Raw genomic sequence first — 6,000 nt, 5'->3', positions numbered from 1 at the left:
ACCTGTATAACAAGGGAATACATTTCATGTCTTTACCATTAGGTGCCCACCTGTATAACAAGGGAATACGTTTCATGTCTTTACCAATTAGGCGCCCACCTGTATAACAAGGGAATACATTTCATGTCTTTACCAATTAGGCGCCCACCTGTATAACAAGGGAATACATTTCATGTCTTTACCAATTAGGCGCCCACCTGTATAACAAGGGAATACATTTCATGTCTTTACCAATTAGGCGCCCACCTGTATAACAAGGGAATACATTTCATGTCTTTAGCATTAGGCGCCCACCTGTATAACAAGTGAATACTTTCATGTCTTAGCATTAGGTGCCCACCTGTATAACGAGAGAATATTTTTCAGTCTTTACATTTCAGGTCTTGAAATACGAAAGGCTGAAGGTTACAACAAAAGATCCACAACATAATGCAGGAAGCCGCATCCTCAAGCAGACAGAACAAAATGATGCAAACTGGTGTTCAGGAAAGCAAGAGGCCGGTGTCATCCCCGTCAGTTCTCGAAAGAAAGAAGCACCGGAATAGACGCAAGCCGACAAGAAAGCAGGGCATCAAGAACAAATGAAAGATAGATGGGATCTTGTAATCCGTAGTCTATCCTAGCTTCTTGATTTTTCTTTTAAGCACGGTGTAATAAGGAGATCAGTAAGTAGTAGTAACAGCATGCAGCAGCAGTAACAGCAAATTGCAGTCCCATGGTAGTCCCAGCTACCAAAACTTCTCGAACTATATTGACCTGATTCCTGTTTAGCCCAGGATATGTAGGAAACCTCGGAAGCGAAGGTTCGGTCAAATCTTTCAAAAAATGCTTCACACGGAGTATTCCAACGGGCAAAAAATCGCTTGTATCCGCTCACATTATCTTTGCACGAAAACTCTTTGTGTTTTCAGACAAAGAGGGGCAGCTGTGAGCACGTGATTTTTGCCCTATATGAGAATTAATCCCAATAAAAAAAAAATTCAAAATAAAATAATTTTCCTTTGTGTGCATTTTTTGAATTTTCGTGACATTTTTTGATAATTATTTATATTTTTTCCTGTGCATGTTAATGTGTTAAATTAATAAAAAAAATATAAAAATATGTTGCATTTGCATTTGATATTTAATTAAGTTTGTTTTACAAAATGAAAAAATCATAAAAAAATAATGTACGTTGCATTTTTAGCATTTAATGTTCAAATTGTGTGATTTTATCGTTAATCGCTATTTTAATTGTGTGTTAATTATTATTAAGAGTTAATTAGTATTTCCAGATAATTTTGGGTTTTATAATTTAATCTTAGCATTTTTAGCTTTATTATTTAGGAAATTGAATAAATAGAAAAAAACAAAAATGGAAAAAGGCCGGATTGGGCCTTTTCTTCAATTTTAAACCACAATCCCAAAGAGTTTTCCCCATGACCCGGTCTATTTCAACCCGGGTCGACCCGGTCCGCCCCATAACCCCAAATGAACTAACCCCTCCTATCTTCATTTCATTTTTTCCTAACCCTAAACCCATCCGCCCCCCCTCTCTTTCTCTCCATCTTCTCCAAGCTTCCTCACGCCCCCATCCATGGCTGCCCTTGCATCATCTTCTTTGACATAAGCACACACACACACAACTCCACAACCATCCACACTCGTCGACCACCAACAACCCCGCCTCGTCGTCGAAGACATGAACGACCAACAGCCCCGCTTCGACGAGCTCCAGCCATGGACGACGTGAAGCAGCCCCAACCAGCCCCGTCGCAACACAGCACCACCCCGCTGCTTCATCTTCTTCGTCGACCACCATGAACGACCAGCCATGAACGACCCCTCTGCTTCATCTTCTTCATTGACCACCATGAACGACCGGCCAGGAACACCCTCCACCATCTTCCTCCTCCAGTCGCAGCTCCAGCCATGTCCGCCTATCGCAGCAGCAGCGACGTGAAGCAGCTCGTCGTTGCTCCATCCCTAGCACCACCCCACTGCTTCGTCTTCACGACCCAAACGACGACCAACAGCTCCCTCGACATCCATGGCTGCTCTGCGGCATCACCTTCTTCATCGCACATCACCCTCACCCATCGTCCTCATTGCAAGAGACGAGATCGTCCAGTCATGGATCGTCCGTTCGAGTTCATGTCCAGTCGCCAGTTTGAGTTCGGATCCGACGAGATCGCCCGTTCGTTAGTTCCATTCGTGATTCAAAAATCGAGCTTTTCAATGGAGTTTCTTTGATGTTGAAAATAAAGAAGTTTCTATTAAGAGGTCATATTCTAACTTTGATCATCTTTTGATTTTCAGTTCTTGCGTCGTGGGTATATGAGTTGTTTTGTTCGATTTCCTTCGTTCCAGTCTTATGACTCACGTGATACTGATATCTTGGCCCTTTCATTTGTGATGTTTGTTTGTTTAATTGCTGAATCACATAAGAAGTTTTACATAGTCGTTTGTCTCCATTAATTGTCATATTATCTCGTTTTCGTTAGTTGGTTTGTATATTCGTATTGTTGTAGTTTGTTATTTGTTGAAATGGTGCCAGTTTGCTCTTTGTTGTTGATCACGTTGTTTGGTTCCCTGTTCGTTCAGGTTTTGTCTAAGTTAAATCACGATTTTATTCCCAATACAGTTAGTTTAGTCCCTTGCATCTGTGTGTCAATCGTAGTCTGAAATCTGCCCGTAGTAGTTCAACATAGCTTCGTTTTGAATCATTCATCTTTGTTGTAATGTTGTTGGATTTAATTTGAAGATCAATTGATTATTGAGTTTAGTGATTTGAATCTGTTTAGTTGTTCTGTTTAAGTTTAATTTGAATTTGAGCTCAATGATTTGAATATACTTGTTTGTTATTGTTGTTGAAATCTGAAAGTAGATTTGTTGTTTAAAAATATTGTTCAGTCAAAATAATTCCAGTTGTTTCTTTGTTGTTCATCATTTAGTTTGAGTTTGTTCATAAAATTTGATTAGGAATTGGTTATAGCTGCTATATTTTGGTTAGAATTGATTAGGTGAATTGGTTATAGCTGACGGGGTAGATTGGTAAATTGCAGTATTTTCAGGGGTAAAATGGTAATTTCAGTAAGGTCGGAGGGGTATTTTTGGAATTGAAAATCTGAACAATTATTTATTTTGAGTGCTCTGTCCATTAAGATTAAATAATATTAAAATAGTACATGGTGGCGGACAAGACATAATGTAGTGGGGAAATAATATAATTGTTTAAGGTAGGCATGTGGGACAAGATATAATGGAGGGGATAATGTATTTGTTTAATGTTAAACATTAGGTAGTGGGATTAAAAGGGGGATGAGTGGAAGATAGTGGGATTTAATTTTAAAATGCTGAAAGTTGGTAATAAATAGAGGAGACTTGGACAGAATTTAAGGAGAATGAACTGAAAATAGAGAGAAAAAATTCGAAAATATTAAAGGATTTTTAGGGATTCGAATTTGAAGAGAGTTTAAAAGAAAGAATTTTCTGAACATTAAGAGAGAATTAAAGGTTAAACATTAACTGGTCTTTCAATTAAAAAAAAAGAAGTTCACTTTGTTATTGCCCGTTGATTATTATTGGTGTTTTTGGATTTTCATGTGGTTTATTTCTCGAGTTTAATTGGTTATTTGCTACTACTTCACTGGTTATTGCTGGATTTTGTTCGGTTTTCAAATCTGTCACTGGGTGTTCCGTTTGTTGGATATTGCTGGTTATTTGTTGCTGTTGCTGTGTTACATACTATTTTGCTGATCCTATTCTTCCTTTCCTTGTATTCAAACAACAGGTACACTACTCTGAATCATTTTGACATATGCATTGAAGCTGAAATGAAATGGCCAGAAGATTTATGCTTCTAATTATAGAATATTCGTATTTTTAGTTAGATATTCATTATGTGTTTCATGTTATATGAATGGTAGAATTATGTATAATGTGAAGCGTTAAATTGCGGAACTATTGGATGGGTGTCGGTATGAACACCATAAGTATTAGTTTCGGCTTTTTGTTAATTTTTTTAGTTTGAGATCACATTCAAATCAAAATTGGTAAATAGTCAATATGGGAAACCCATTTAATTTTTTTTTTTTGGGGGGGGGGGGGGGAAGGGTTAGTAAAAATGTAGATTTGAATTTGCAAATATTGGAATAAAAGCAATTTGAGTTTTTTTTTATCTTTGAATCTTGTTAATAACTAAGATCCGCAAATATTAGGCCAATAATTTCGTAGAATCGGCAGGCTTGATGCTTTTAATGTGTGACTCAACGTAGCAAGGTTAAGAACATTAATCCATTAGATGCGAGCTTGATCAAGATGAAACAACGTTTAAGTTTAATAAACTATCTAATAAGCTTTAGTAATTATGGTTAAATCTAGTTTCAAATGGTTGTGAATAATTAATTCCAATAGTTTTTTTTATAACAATGTGAGCTTTTAATCTAGCTATAATTGATTTCTTTTGAATATTAGTTGGCGAATTTCATATTTTATTTACAATTTCGAATTTTGTTTTTTGTTTTTTTTAATAAAATTCCTTTCCATTAATATTTGTCTTAATCTGGCAAGTAGTATGTTACATTTTTTCTTATTCTTTTAAGCTCGTAATTAATTAGGATTTTCTTTCTTTATTTTAGAAGACTAATTTTAATAGAAAAAATGTAGTCATTTTAGGATTGTCCATTTAAAAAATAAATGAGATGAGTCTCGCCTAGTAAAACGTATAGATTGCGGGGCCCTCACAAATGTATGCATTAATTACTTAGAACTCGGAATCGGTCGCTTAGCGAAATTCACGGCTTTTTCCAAAATAACCACGCGCTAGTCGTTTTAGGCACGCATTTTAATAATCTTACCTTCTTAAACTCGGGTGTGCATTTCATGCGACCCAAATCCAAATCCCAAAACATTGAATAAAAATGTGTTCCGGATTGCGGGTGCATTTCATGTGACGCAACCCAAAGACATGTTTTTAAACGATATTCACATTGTTCACATTCTTAAAAAAAAATTAATAATAATAATAATAATAATAAAAGCGGCTAAAAGTTAAAATTTGCACATAAGTTCATAATCGTATAAAAACCAGATATTTAAGCCAAATATGACAGTGGAGCGACCGTGCTAGAACCATGGAACTTGGGAATGCCTAACACCTTCTCCCAGGTTAACAGAATTCCTTATCCGGATTTCTGGTTCGCGGACTGTTAACAGAGTCATTCTTTTCCTCGATTCGGGATTAAATCGGTGACTTGGGACACCATAAATCTCCCAAGTGGTGACTCTGAATTAAATAAACAAATCCCGTTTCGATTATCCTTTAATTGGAAAAACTCCCTCTGCGCCCTTGCGGCGCGGGTAAAAAGGAGGTGTGACACCTCCTTTCCACATAGGTATAATTCACATTCATAACTTGAAGCTCTATTATAATTCACACAATGCGGTGAGAGCTTCATACTGACTTCTTATAAAGCTGGTACTTCTTCAGTTAGCTTCTTCGTAGAGCTGTTATAAAATATAGCTACTATACTATCTCTCTTATACCTCTGCTATTTAAGAGTGATCCCTAGGTCTATAATTCTCTTGGGCCACTCCTGTTTTACTTAGTCGATGTAACTCTTTAGTTTCCTCTTCTTTCTGATCAGCTTTTATGTAGGCTTAAGCTACCTTTCGATCTGCGACTCCTGGTATTAGTTATTACTTTAGCCTTTCATAGGCGCTGATGGATATTCATAATAAAATCCTTTAACAATTCAATCCTTCATCTATGACCTAGGCTCAATTCTTTCTTTTAACGTATACTAGAAGATTCTACGGCTGTATATGCTACAGGTATAAAACTCCAAACTCTTAAGTATATTCATAACGTCACCAGCTCGGGATCATTGATCGAATAATTCCTTTCGTTCCTTCTTAGCTTTCTTTAACATAAGCTATTACTTTTCCTGGTCTTTCTGCCCCCTTGTTGCGTGCATACTTAGCTTATCTAAGTTCCCACGCATACCAGAGTTTTCGCGC

This window comes from Nicotiana tabacum, chromosome 20, assembly GCF_000715075.1.
Source record: "Nicotiana tabacum cultivar K326 chromosome 20, ASM71507v2, whole genome shotgun sequence".
Classification (NCBI taxonomy): Eukaryota; Viridiplantae; Streptophyta; class Magnoliopsida; order Solanales; family Solanaceae; genus Nicotiana; species Nicotiana tabacum.
This window is presented reverse-complemented; position numbering follows the sequence as displayed.